At 38.9% G+C, this 14,023-nt stretch overlaps 1 long non-coding RNA gene across 1 annotated transcript; it reads left to right on the top strand.

The window, feature by feature from the left end:
• The first annotated feature begins 2,091 nt into the window (after positions 1 to 2,091).
• Positions 2,092 to 11,513, top strand: LOC140624424 (uncharacterized). Its single transcript, XR_012023905.1, has 3 exons — positions 2,092 to 2,493; positions 7,878 to 7,905; positions 11,409 to 11,513. It is a non-coding gene; the product is annotated as an uncharacterized lncRNA (long non-coding RNA).
• Positions 11,514 to 14,023: the final 2,510 nt, after the last annotated feature.

Genomic DNA, 14,023 nt, shown 5'->3' with positions numbered 1-14,023 from the left:
TTGGCTCCAATTCTAGCTATGAATTACCCCAGGAATAGGAGAAACATGGCGGTGGGGTGAGATCTGGAGGGAGGCCAGAAATTGGACCTGATGGGACAGGCAGGAAGACACAGAAACTAACTTCATCCACCTTTCCCTGCCCCAACAGAGGGTCTGAAAGGACAATACTAATCCATTGGTGGTTGTTTTGAAAAGCAGTTTACCATCAAAAATATGAGGTATGTAAATAAATAAAATCTTTAAAAAAAAAAAAAAAAGGGATCCCTGGGTGGCGCAGCGGTTTGGCGCCTGCCTTTGGCCCGGGGCGCGATCCTGGAGACCCGGGATCGAATCCCACGTCGGGCTCCCGGTGCTTGGAGCCTGCTTCTCCCTCTGCCTGTGTCTCTGCCTCTCTCTCTCTCTCTGTGACTATCATGAATAAATAAATAAAATCTTTAAAAAAAAATATGAGGTATGTTTATTTTCATGTTTTTATTTTGCTTTAAAATATTCATTAGTTTGCTTAAAAGATAGTATAAAGATCCTCATAGATGCATCAATCAACACATTTACTTGCTCATTTTTCTTCTAATTTTAGTTTTCAAAAATACCCAAAGGCTACCTCCATTACAGGGTAATGGACTGCAAAATCTTATTTAATTACAATGAACATATTTAGTGGAGTTACAAAAAAGAAAAAAATATGTAATTCTGTGTCTGTCAGTTTAAAAGAATCAAAGTCTGTTATTTTAAAAGAATCAAAACCTTTATTCTCATTCTCCTCTACCACCCTCTTCCATCCTCATTCACTCTGACTTCACAGACCTTGAGAAAGCAGGTGTTCCTGGATGTCTACACTCAGGCGGCCTTGGAGACCCATGGATCAGGACTCTAGGCAGATGGATGAATCTAACACATTCCAGGTTTGATTCTGATATAGGGCTTTATGTGGCTCGCCACCACCAATTTCCAGAGCCTTCTTCCTCTGCAGACTGAGAATGCTCAGCAGACAGATTACATTGGGGGACCTTGGGACACAAGCATTCCCACTGTCTATGAGCTCTTCTGGTGCATTCTCTACTTACCTTGAAGACAACACAAGCATTTTTTGAGGTGATAAACTATGACCTTATGACAACAGTCTTATTTATGATTCTTGAATTATAAAATATTTTAATGGGAGAATTTCCCCAGAAATTTAAGAGTGATAATTAAAAATAGATAAAACACACAAGTTCAGGAAAACTTAGTACACTCAAATTCTTCCAGCAGATCCTGGTACCATTATATACACGATTATATTTAATTCAATCTAAGATGATTACTTCAAACTGGATTCTCCTGCTCTCTATTTCTGGTTCCTCAGGGATCCTATGAAAAATCTGAGGAAATTTCTTGCTGATTGGGGAGATATTAAACTGCAACATATGGCCCACACATGTGATTAGTATTCCTCTAAGGAAAAATGCAAAGGATTATATTTAGAATACAGGGTATGTGCTCAGTGGTTCTGGATGACCCAGGGGATTATTAGGTTCTTCTTGTGGAATTTTCTATAGTTGAAAGATGAATCCGGAATTCTGAATGTTTGGTGTGGACATTGGAGTTCATCTGTAAGATTTTGCAGGTGTGAGGCCTGCCAAATTTTCAATATCATGTAGTTTCTTGAAAGGTATTCATACTGTTCCTCAGAGATTTTCTGATTTTCAGGGTCTCTACTACATATTTTAGAGGAGTCTTTTCACACAAGTATCTTCTGAAGTAAAAAATTAATAATTCATGAATAATATGTTATTGGCCCCCAAATAAAATGAGTTGAGCCTATAATAGCATTGCCAGTTTTGTGCTATAGTACTTCAAATGAAATTATTCTAAATTTCTTTCCTTTTCACTACAAATGTGTTTTACCACATATTTGATGACGGAACTAGAGAATGGGACATGGTTTCTTTTTTAAAGATTTTATTTATTTGAGACATAGTATGCACAAGTGGGGGCTGGGCAGAGGGAAAGGGAGGAGCAGACTCCCCACTAAGCCCGTAATGGGGCTCCATCCCATGACTTCACGATCATGACCTGAACTGAAGGCAGATGCACAACCAACTGAGCCACTCAGGTGTCCTGGGACATGGTTTCTGATGAAACTCTGACACTCATATTATGGTCCCGGGAGGCCACTGGCAGATATCAGGAGGACCTGCTGCCTTGGTCCAAGGCCATGGCTAATCTGACCATCTCAGAAGCTCCTAAATACCTTTTCGATCTTCAGGTAAAATGTCCTCTACTGCAATATGAACTCCTTGTTTTGTAAGTATCCAACCTCAACCACTGAAGTCCTAAAGAATGTCAGGGCTTCCAACTGCCTATATGTGGCCTTTCCATTTGAATATCCTACTGGCAGCTCAAAATCAGTATCCCCTGCCCAATCTACTCCTCCAGCAAACTGCTTCTCCTTCTTGGTTACCTGACTGCTATCAGCTTAGTGACACCAACTTCTCATTTCCAGTCACTCAGGTGAGAATTTTGGGGGGAGTACAATTTTATTCGTTCTCTTACACTAACCTCTTTTGAAGTCCCTTGATTCCTTTTTCTTTTCAAGCATTTGGATTCACTTTCCACATTTTTCTCCTTTGACATCATGTGGGAGGCTTTGATTATGGCTGTTTCCCACTACTCCAGTGCCTTCCCGTCCGGTTCAGCCTCAGTTCTGCCCAGTGATTCTTCATGAACCATCTCCCTTTCACGTGTGTTACTGTCCTGGGCTCTAGGCATTGATCACAAGCTTAAACTATTTTATCTCACTCTCAAGGACCTCCTCTAATAAGAACCTACTCATCTGGCTTCCCATTACTGCCAAAAACACTCCCCCCTCTACTTCAATCAGATTAATTTCCTTCTGTCTTTTTCCCTTTATTATCATATTAAACTCTTACTTGTTTCTGTTTCATTTTTTTTCTTCCTGAAATATTCCTTTCCCACCTTTCAAATCTCTATATTTGGAACTCTGATAATCCCACCTCACAGTAGCTTCTTCTTTCCCTGCACCTAAAAGCACATCAAAACCATAAAAATGTGTTCCTACTCTTCAATCCAGTAATACCATTTCCAGAACTGTATCCTAAATCATTAACATTAACAAATTAGAGAAAGCTCTTGTGCACAAAGTTTCCCCTCCCCTCTGACACTATTGATAATATTACTGAGGAATGGCAAACAAACTATATGTCCAGAGATAGAAATTATTGTACATCACTCTATAAGATGCACAAAATGAATATTATGAAGACTATGTAGTTACATAAAATTTGTAAAAAATATAAAGCTAACTGGACAGTAGCAACAGAATATAATATTGCATGTATATAAACACTTTAAATCAGCCTTTAATATGCAAAACATTTTAAATCAACCCTTAACATGCAACTATAAACACTTTCAGCCCTTAATATCCCAAATTTTAAACAAGCTTGATTATGAAACGGTAAAGAGATAATGTAAACCTAAAGACATTGCTGACACAAAAAAACACTTTCATTTACAAGTTTCTATGTAAATAAATTTGGATTTTTGTGAAAAAGAATGTAACATCTTTTATGTGCCTATGACATTCTAGTTATTTTATATCTCATTTAATCCTTACAATATACCCAGAGAGGGAGATATTATTAGCTACATTTTATAGATGGATAAAATAGACTGGGCAAGGTTAAATAATTTTCCTAGGATCACAGAGTAGGAAGTGGAAGGTTCAGGATTTCCGCCTGATTTTGCTGTATGGTAATCTGAAACAAAATTAAACACTTCTTTATTCTTAATAAACAAATTTAAACAATTCTTTATGCCTTTTAAAAAAATTTTTATTTATTCACGAAAAACACAGAGAGAGGCAGAGACATAGGCAGAGGGAGAAGCAGGCTCCCTCGTGGAGAGCCTAATGTGAGACTCAATCCCAGGACCCGGGATCACGACCTGAGCCAAAGGCGACGCTCAACCACTGAGCCACCCAGGTGCCACAACAATTTTTTATTCTTAACAGAATTTCTATTATTGAGGACCTGAGTATTAAATAATGTGCCTATTGCAAACTTTAAAAAGTTGGGGACAAGAGTAAGACAGAGAAGGGGAGGTTGGGAATTAGTTACATGGACTTCTGAAGAAGTAATCAGAAACAATACAGAAGTTAATGTCCATTCTGGTGGACAGAGGGCCTTGTGGGAGCTCTGGTTCACCATTTTCAGCTTAACATTTATGATTCAGAGGTGACAATGATAAAACCGTGCAAGCACTTGAATGATTTGATTAGGATGCAACCCACCCTCAAAATCAGAAAAACGGATGCTACCACCTTTCTGTAAACCCGCAGTTCAGTTGGTACTTCATGACACTGGTTTTGAGTAATCTTTCAGCTTTCCAAAGATAGTTGGCTCTCCAGACTCCAATTTGTTTCTGTGGCAGAGGATTCTGTAGTCATGTCCCATATATGGATAATAAGAAGCTTTGAAATTTTGGCAATCTTTGACTGCAAGGAATATGTCTGTCTGCAGAAGATCTTGTAAAAATAATGTTGGCAAAAACCTAATTTTACTAAATTCATGGAACTGGTAGCTAACTGGGAAAGGTATTAACTCGGAGATCCATACGTTGTTCCCCTGGGACTTGAAAATGTGGATTTCCTATTGAATAGGACAGGTGAGATGTTTCTAGCTTCTTCCATGGTCTTCAAGCTACATGGGGATTGCCTAGGCACTGTGGATGAAGTGCTAGTGAGAAATTGAATCTTACAGTGATTTGGTTATCAGGTTAGTTTTTGGAAGTATATTGTACTTTTCAGAGCCTACTAATAGATAATGCCATTAGTTTAAAAGATGAGGCTCTTCATGCCTAAAAGAACTCAAAATTTGTTTTCCATTGGTGTGCCAATTTATTTACTCACAAGCATCAGCAGATAATTTTCAGACAGTCTATGGGGGTAGCATGAATTGGAGTACTATTGCCTGGAAAAGCACTTTGTTGCTAGAGTGAACAAGATAGGCAAGGAAGGAGTATACCTCTGTTGTGTGGGAGAGTGTTCAGGTAAGACGTCTGAAGCCTAAAAAGGTTAAAGGGCAATGATACTGCCCTCTCCCTTCCTGTACATGCAACTTATGCCTTATGTTATGTTGTTTTGACTTCTTTTTGCTTTCAAGTTTTCCCATACTATACATTTTAACTTGAACCCACTGTGCAAAAATTCTGGGGTGGGGAGGTAGTGGGGGAAATTTTAACCTCCGGTGATATGGTCCTAAGTTTTGTATCTCTCTTGGGGTAGCACTACATTGGTTAAAATTTGTAGTTTTGTGAAACCTTTTCCTTGGTAAAGAGTGAGAAGTCCAAGGTTTGGGAGGACCCCATGTCCACCAGTCATCTTAGCATTGTTACCAATAGTTCATGAAATGATTAAGTTGTGTGGTATTGAAATCTCGAACAGTTTTAAAAATTGAAGTTCTTTACGTGATCAGTTTTAGGAGACAGGAAATGCTGAAATTAGCAAATGTGCATGGAATGACTCAGAATATCCACTGACCCTACTATCTGATGACCTTAACTGCATGAGAGAGAAGAGAGGCCCATTGGAACTTCTTGTCTCTTTTTAAAAATACTTTTACGTCTACCTAAAGTCTCTTTTTATTATGAAAAGTTAGAAACAATTTGGCTTTTAAATCTAAGAATAAAATAAAATAAAATAAAATAAAATAAAATAAAATAAGATGGAATTAGCGAGGGAGATAAAACATAAGAGACTCCTAACTTTAGGAAACAAACAAGACCGGTAGAGGGACGGTAGGTGGGGGCATAGGGTAGCTGGGTGATGGGCATTAAGGATAGCACTTGATGTAATGGGCACTGGGTGTTATTTGCAACTGATGAATCACTAAATTCTACCTCTGAAACTAAGAATATACTGTATGTTAATTAATTGAATTTAAATAAAAATGTCAGTAAACAAAACCAAACCAAACCAAACCAGAATTCTATTCAGTTGAATGATTTTCAAGCTAGATGACTAGTGATTCAACTTGATATTTTCTTAGCTTCTATTTTCTCAAAAAGAGTTGAATGTTTTTACTTTTGGTATGCATCCGATAAGCAGAGTATAGGTTACATGCCTAAGTATACTGTCCAAGGATTCTATTATGGAGAAATTTTAGAGTTTATCCTGTCATATTGGTTGTTACATCAATGGTAGTGTTTTTAATAAAAGCATGACTTTTGGCCATCATTTTATTTCCCCTTCACTGGGATATAATCAGCATCAGACTTTCTTCAGATTGTGAGGAAAAAAAAACCCCTATTATTCTATCAGTGACCTTTGGCAAGCGGCTGCTCTCTTGAACTGTTCATGTCTCTGGAGTGTTTGACTAAGGTTTCTTCTGGTCAAGTCATTGACAATTCAAATGTCAAACAACAATGTGGCCATTTTTCATCTTGAGATAACTGTTTCTCTAATAAGATGATCAATTAGTCTTATTCACATTACAACATACCTTCTCATGTATTTTTATGCCATCCAGAGATCTCTATAGTCCTATTACCTTCTTATTAAAAACCCTCTTCATTTAGATTTCAGGCTATTAGAATATATAATCAATCCAAACACACCTCATGTATGACCTACGTGTATTGACATTCTTTATACCAATGCATCCTCCAAAGGTGGTATTATGGAAAAAAAAATCTATTCTCAAGGATCTGAATTAAAGTCTTCCATAGAAAATGTCCCACTTTTGGTAAACTAACATTTTAGAAGTGGGCTTTTCACTGAAGCAAAACTTACATTTAATTACAATTCCTTGGGATTTTTTTCAGTTGGAAACCAGGCATTTCATGGAATGCCTTACAAGAAAAATTATAATACTTGTTTGCTTTTTGCAAGAAAACACTTAAGATGTCATACTTGTTTTTAAAGAAAAGTGTAATGTGGGAAACATTAGGTGTACATTTTGTGAAGAATTCTCAGCCCATCATTATATATACTTTGGAAATTTTCACTGTTGTCTGGGATTGTGTACATGCAGCTGCTTCAAATGTAACCAGGTTTAATTAATTAATTATTTTTTTGGTGCAAAAAGGTGGTTTTATTAAAAGTATGGGCACAGGACCCCTGGGTAAAAAGAGATGCATGGAGTCATGAGGTGTGGCCTATTGTATACTTTCAAGTTGGGAGTGGGTGAAGGAGAGGATAAGGCTCCCAGGTATTTTGGAAACAAGGTTTCCAGGCCCCTGATGGGGCTAGCTATTGTTTGAAAAGTCATTCTTACTGTTTGGTAAAAACTCAGTCATGAGGCTCTTCAGATGTACATTAGTGGGTCATATGCCACCAGATTTTAAATAGGAACTACTGCTTTTTCTTAGTTCCTTGTTAATGATAATATCCTCTGCATCTACCCACATTTTCAAAAGTGCTTTACATTACAGTTGGACAATTTATAAATCCTTCCCAAGAGATACCTACAGTTTAGAGAGATCTATGAATGCTCTCATTTTTAGAGATCTTATTTTTAATTAATGAAACTTAAAAAGGCCCTTTCTGAGAATGGTACTTGGAGCTCAGAGTGCTTATACCTCTGAATAGAAACTGTTTTAAATCATTTTGGGGGGCATAATAAAAATATAGTACTGTGGGTATATGTGTATGTGTGTCTGTGTGTAGCGAGGGAGAAAAAAAATGCCATGTCCGGAATTAGTCTTTAGTAACACATTTCAGAGATTTGGAATATTTAACATATTCAAAACAGCTAGCTTAAAATAATAGCAAAATACTTTCCTACATTTGAAAGTGAGACAGCCGTTCCAATAAGCATTATAAATAGAATAATCGTCACTGGTTCATTAATTCTTTCTCTTTTTCCTATGACAAGCTGGTGACAAGCACCTAATCTGGGCCAGGTAAGTACAGAGCGCTGGCAATACAAAGATAAATGACAATCTGTGCCCTCCTGGAGATATTTTTCCTCCTGGAGTTTTAATGTTTAATTTCACTTGTGCTTTTATTAGGAAGGAAAGGGAGAAGAGGAGGGAAATGATGGTCTAAAAAAGGGATGGGTCAGAAAAGTTATTATTCAGCTTTTCTTGGGTGATTTTTTAAGAGATTTTATTTATTTATTCATGAGAGAGACACAGAGAGAGGCAGAGACACAGGCAGAGGGAGAAGCAGGCTCTCTGTGGGGAGCCTGATGTGGGACTCGATCCCAGGACCCCGGGATCACGTCCTGGGCTGAAAGCAGGTGCTCAACCGCTGAGCCACCCAGGTGCCCCTCTTGGGCAATTCTGAACCTAGTCCATTATTATAAAGTTCTCAATTATTTCTCCATCTGAAATGAAACATACACCCCTTTTCTCTTGCACAAAGAATGAGTAATAACACGATGAGAGCGTGGGATCTGGAGTCAGGTAGGTATGGGCTGGAATACTAATCCTGCCACCAATTTGATTGTACCTTTCCGTGATTTACTTAATTAGCCTCTCTGTGGATTGGTTTTCTCATCACACAATGGGAGTAAAAAATGCCAGGTCCTGGCTAAAGGCTGTTTCTTTTCCCTTCTAGGCTCTTCTTTTCCTTTCATGCACTGAATATTATTGATCTGAAAATGAGGCACCACACCAAAAATTTAAAATAATTTGAAACTTGGGAATTGTATCTTTCAAATGATGTAGCATAATTGCTAACCTTGATGTTTTATAAGGCACTGGAGTAAAAATGATGTCAGGGCTCCCTAATCCCTTGGTCTGGCTATACATGTTTGGCACAGATCCCAGACTAAATATAGCAAGTCTTGCTTCTTGGGTCAATATAATTTCTAATCCCTAGGTTGAATGAGCAAATCTTCCCAGACAAGATTTAATTCACAAATGCATTTAGGTAGACACTGGATATATCTAACTGTACATCATCAAGTGAAAACAGGTCATCAGCATTAGCTTGGCTAACTGAAAAGAAACTTGCATTAGGAAACCAGCAATCTCACCAACAAATCCTGCTGGGGATGGACTAAACATAATTGTTCATTGAAAAAAAATTAAAAATAGAATATTAGGGATATATTCTCCCATTGATAGTTGCACATAATTCCCTGAAGTGTTAATGGAAGCTCAGCAAGTGCATCATCAGGAAAATCTGCCTCTTAACATCCACATTCATCTGTCAGTCTCTTTCCACAGACTCTTGAAGTGGAGTGGAAAGGGGAAAAAAAATCCCATAGAATTTCCAAGTAAGAGAAGTCCATCACTTTGCACTTACCAGTTCACCACACTATCTCGCCTTCACTTTAGAATAGCTACACTATTGGGAATCATGTGTTCCCATCCCTGGAGGATGGACTTTGCTGTCTTTATCTTTCTGGACTAGATAGATTAATGGGATTCCATGTAACTTAACCCATGAAGGGCAAGTTTTAAGCCAGGTCCTTCTTACTTACACGGACTTTAAAGACATTCCCTTCCTGCCTTTGCCAAAATGTCTCTGAGTTCTTGGACTTAGAGCTGGGAGCAGGCTTTGTACTCCTGGAATCTCAGAAGATGTGAAAGGTCTCTATTTTTCCATTCATTTCTATTGAAACAAACAAGCCTATATTTTCCAATTTCTTCCCTAACTAAAATCAATTTCTGTGGTGGATGAAAGTTACTATCACAACTCAGTGTGAAAAGTCAATGAGAAATTGAAGACTGCTGTTCCTGCGACTACTTCCAATGATTGCAGTAGCAGGCTTAAACTGCCTTCACGGGAGTCCTGTAAGCCAGGCCCCAAAGAATTCTTATATTTCTGTGTAACCCCTTCCAGTAAAACAGCATTCAATCTAACTGAGACTGAGTCAGCTACACTTCTGCGATTTGTTTGGCTTGTGGCTTCTATTGGTTTTCTATTACTGCCTTAGCAAATTATCACAAACTCAGTGGTTTAAAAACAACCCAAATTTATCATCTGGCAGTTCTTGAAGGCAGAAGTCTGATGCAGGTCTCGCTGGCCTAAAACTAAGGTGTTGGCAGGGGTACGTTCCTTTCTAGGGGCCTGAGGGGAGAACAAGTTTGCTGGTATTTCCAGTTTCTAGAGGTATCTGTGCTAGAAGAAGTTGCTGAATCCTCTTCCCAAAAATACTGGGTCTGGGGTGGGATGATAAAAAGAAAAGAAGAGCTCTGTTTTGTGAGTCTTTTGTATTAATGGCCGCTATGGTAGGCAGCCTTTAAGGTGACCCCAATGATTCCAGTTCCCTGAGTGTGAGCTGGGCCTAGTGACTTGCTTTCGACCAACAGACTATGGCAAAGATGATGAGAATTTGGTTCTGAGGATAGGCCGCAGGGAGACTCTGGCTTCCCTCACGCTGGCGCCCATGTGTTTGCTCTGATGAGAATCAGCTGCCATGTTTCGAGGATGGCGTGAGAGAGAGGCGCCATGGCAAGGGTCTGAGGTAGGCTCCGGGGACAGAGGCAAACCCCGGCTAGTGGAAGGGGAGGCGGGCGGGATGGGGTACTGAGTGACGGGCACTGGGGAGGGCACTTGAGGGACGAGCACTGGGTGTTATACTATATGTTGGCAAATGGAACTTCAATTAAAGAAAAAAAAGAAAAGAAAAGAAAAGAAAAGAAAAGAAAAGAACCCAGGCCCTTGGGATGCCTGGGTGGCTCAGTGGTTGGGCATCTGCCTTCGGCCCAGGTCATGATCCTAGAGTCCCTGGATCAAGTCCCACGTCGGGCTCCCGTGGGGGGCTTGCTTCTCCCTCTGTCTCTGCCTCTCTCTGTGTGTCTCTTATGAATAAATAAATAAAATCTTAAAAAAAAAGAAAGAAAGAAACTCAGGCCCTCAATGCAGAGGATCCGAATCCTGTCAACAAGCGCTTGAATGCACTTGGAAGTGGGTCTTTCCTTGCCCAGGCCTTGGGGCAGCTGCCATCCTTGAGGCTGAGGCATCCCGCAAGGTGGAGCCTGGATTTCTGATTCACAAAAACTTTGGGAAAACAAACACTTGTTGTCTTCAGCCTCTAAATTTGGGGATAATTTGTGTCCTAACAATAGATAACGAATACAACAATGGAACGGCATTTTGGCAAGTTTGGAAAATAGAGGGGGAGAAAAATGATCCAAAATTCTACTACTCAGTCACAACTATGGCTTTATTTTTGTGTGTTTTGCTCCAATTGGCATATGTACATACACATACATTTCTACTGCTGATATGCATAATGTGAATAAAATTTCACATCCTATTTTTTCATTTAACACTATGCCATAAGTATTTCCATGTTTCTTTAAGAATTTTTGTACTTATGGGGCATCTGGTTGGCTCAGAAGAGCATGGGACTCTTGATATTGGTGTGAATTCGAGCTCCAAGTTGAGTGTAGAGAATACTTAAAGTAATAAATTTTTTAAAAAAGAATTTTGTACTTTATTTTTAAAGGCACGACAATCTCTGAAGAGGAAATGCCACAATTCAGCTGATTTCCTCATTCTCTTTGGGCATCTTCATTACTTCCTATTTAATTTGCAATTAAAAATAATGTGGGAACCATCAGCTTTGTGGATGTGGTTTTTTTTTTTCTCTTCCCACTTTAATTTTTCTCATATCTTTATCTTTCTTGGTACATTTCTCAATTTGCTATAGTAACTCCTCCGATAATCCTCAGTGGTTGGTGGATGGCAAAATTTCCGAGTCACTTCATGCTAAAGCTGTCTTTGTTTTTCTTTTCATTAAATATTAATCTAGATGGCTATTGATTTTTGGTTGAAAATTGCGATGCCCAAATATATGGCAATATCAAACCTAAGAAAAATTCTACCTCTCCAATAAGAATATAGTTTCAAAGTTTTTAGCCAGTTTGAGTAGACAATTTTATACATGGAAACAATATAGGTAATGTATATATATTTATAACTAATGTCACACAAGCATTTAAATGGCCAGATTACAAAAACCACTTTTTAAAATTTTGAAATACTGCCTTCTTTTTATTTCTTGTTGAATTCTTAAATATTTTTTATTGTGGTACAATACATGTAATATAAAATTTGGCATTTTGGGGACCCCTGGGTGGCTCAGTGGTTGAGCATCTGCCTTTGGCTCAGGGTGTGATCCTGGAGACCCAGGATCGAGTCCCACATCGGGCTCCCTGCATGGAGTCTGCTTCTCCTCCCTCTGCCTATGTCTCCGCCTCTCTCTCATTGTGTCTCTTGTGAATAAATAAATAAAATATTTTTTTTAAATTGGCATTTTGATAATTTTTAAAAAGATTTTTACTTATTTATTTGAGAGAGAGAGAGCACAGGCAGTGGGGAGGGGCACAGGAAGAGGGAGAAGCAGACTCCCCACTGAGCAGGGAGCCTAAGATGGGGGCTCAATCCCAGGACCCCAAGATCATGACCTGAGCTGAAGGCAGACACTTAACCAACTGAACCATCCAGGTGCCCCACCATTTCGATAATTTTTATGTGTACAATTTAGTAGCATTAAGTACATTGATGTTGTTGTGCAACTCTCACCACTATCCATTTCCAGAATGGTATTGCCTTTCTTTTGGAGTAGGAAAAATTCTTGTAAGTGGGATTACTGGGTCAGAGAGTTTGAATTATGTACCCTTTTTGAAATTCAATTATATTGTAGTGTCTAAGCACGTGGGCTATAGAGTTAGACCAAACTGGATTTGAATCCTGAAACTGAGTAATACTTGACCACCTTTGGGAAGTAATCTAATTTTTGTAAGTCTCGTGTTCCTCTTCTACAAAGTGCCTTCTAATGCAGGCACCCCAAAATACCTAATAATAATTGGTATGAAATTATATAGTCTAAAATACTTAGGATTGTGCCTGGCACATAATGCCCATTATTTCTTTTGTAATGTGCAAAGATGTAAATGTGAACTCCTATTATTTATCATCATTATCATCATCATGCTCAGGATCTTATAGAATCAGTTGTTCTCTTAATAATGTGGCTTTTGGCATTTTACTGCTTCTGTAAGGAGATTTTCAACAATATCTGTGAACAGTATTTGTGTTTTGAACAAGTTATGATACTGTCAGGATTGTAAAAGATGCTATTGGTGTGGTTCAGTGTAAACTTGAGGGATGAGCTTTTTATAGAGCTTAGCAACAGATGCAACAAACATGGAATTAAACCACAACAGTATTCATAGTACATCACCCCAGAACAGGTTTCAATATCAGATGAAATGCAGGGTGAAGGAATATGAAACAATAATGGGAAGGGTGGGGGTGGAGAGAGATACTGGGATTTTGAAGAAATGAGTAGAAAGAAAGGCAAGTTCCTGGTTATCGAGCTCTTAAGGAAGTCTGTGTGGTCAACATACAGTCAATGAGCTGCAAACACCCTCGCAATACTCCTGTGAGATAGTGAGAAGCAGACAAGGAAGCCTAAATACAGAAAACTTACTTTCTGGGCATCACACAGCCAGTTATTGGCAGAAGTGGGATTGAAATTTAGGCTTCCGATTCCATGATGCTATTTGTTTGTGGCTCTCTATATTAGTCTGATGAAGGATGAATTCTAGAAGGAGGTTTTTTTTCTGTTTGAAATGAATGAGTCTTTACCCAGGCACAGACTCACACAGAATGAATAAGCACAGCTGTGCTAGAGAGCTTCAGTTTGCCCCCAGAGATCCATGCCTATCCTTCTCCATCTTGCTGTCTACATCAGAATTGACCTGTAGAGATTGCATCAAAGGGCTCCCTTGCCCTCAGCTTCCTGTTGGTATTGGTAAAGGAGATTAGAGGGAAGAGTGTATTTATGGTTTCCTCCCTGAGGGGTTTCATTAGGCTGGCTGTGTCCTGGCTCCTGTCTGGCATCCCTCTGTGCACAATCTTCAGGTTCCAGTAACTTCTCTATACCCTCGTTTTTGCAGGGTGGTAACAGTCCCTGGGGCACTATAGTGCTATGCCTTGTTGATTCCCTATATCTTGCTCACATCTTTATAAATAGTCCCTTTACCAAACTCTCCTCAAATTATCCCATTTTGGAAATACCATCTGTTTTCTAATGGGCCTCTGACTGACCCACAA

The sequence above is a fragment of the Canis lupus genome, chromosome 34 (assembly GCF_048164855.1).
Source record: "Canis lupus baileyi chromosome 34, mCanLup2.hap1, whole genome shotgun sequence".
Lineage (NCBI taxonomy): Eukaryota > Metazoa > Chordata > Mammalia > Carnivora > Canidae > Canis > Canis lupus.
This window is presented reverse-complemented; position numbering and strand designations above follow the sequence as displayed.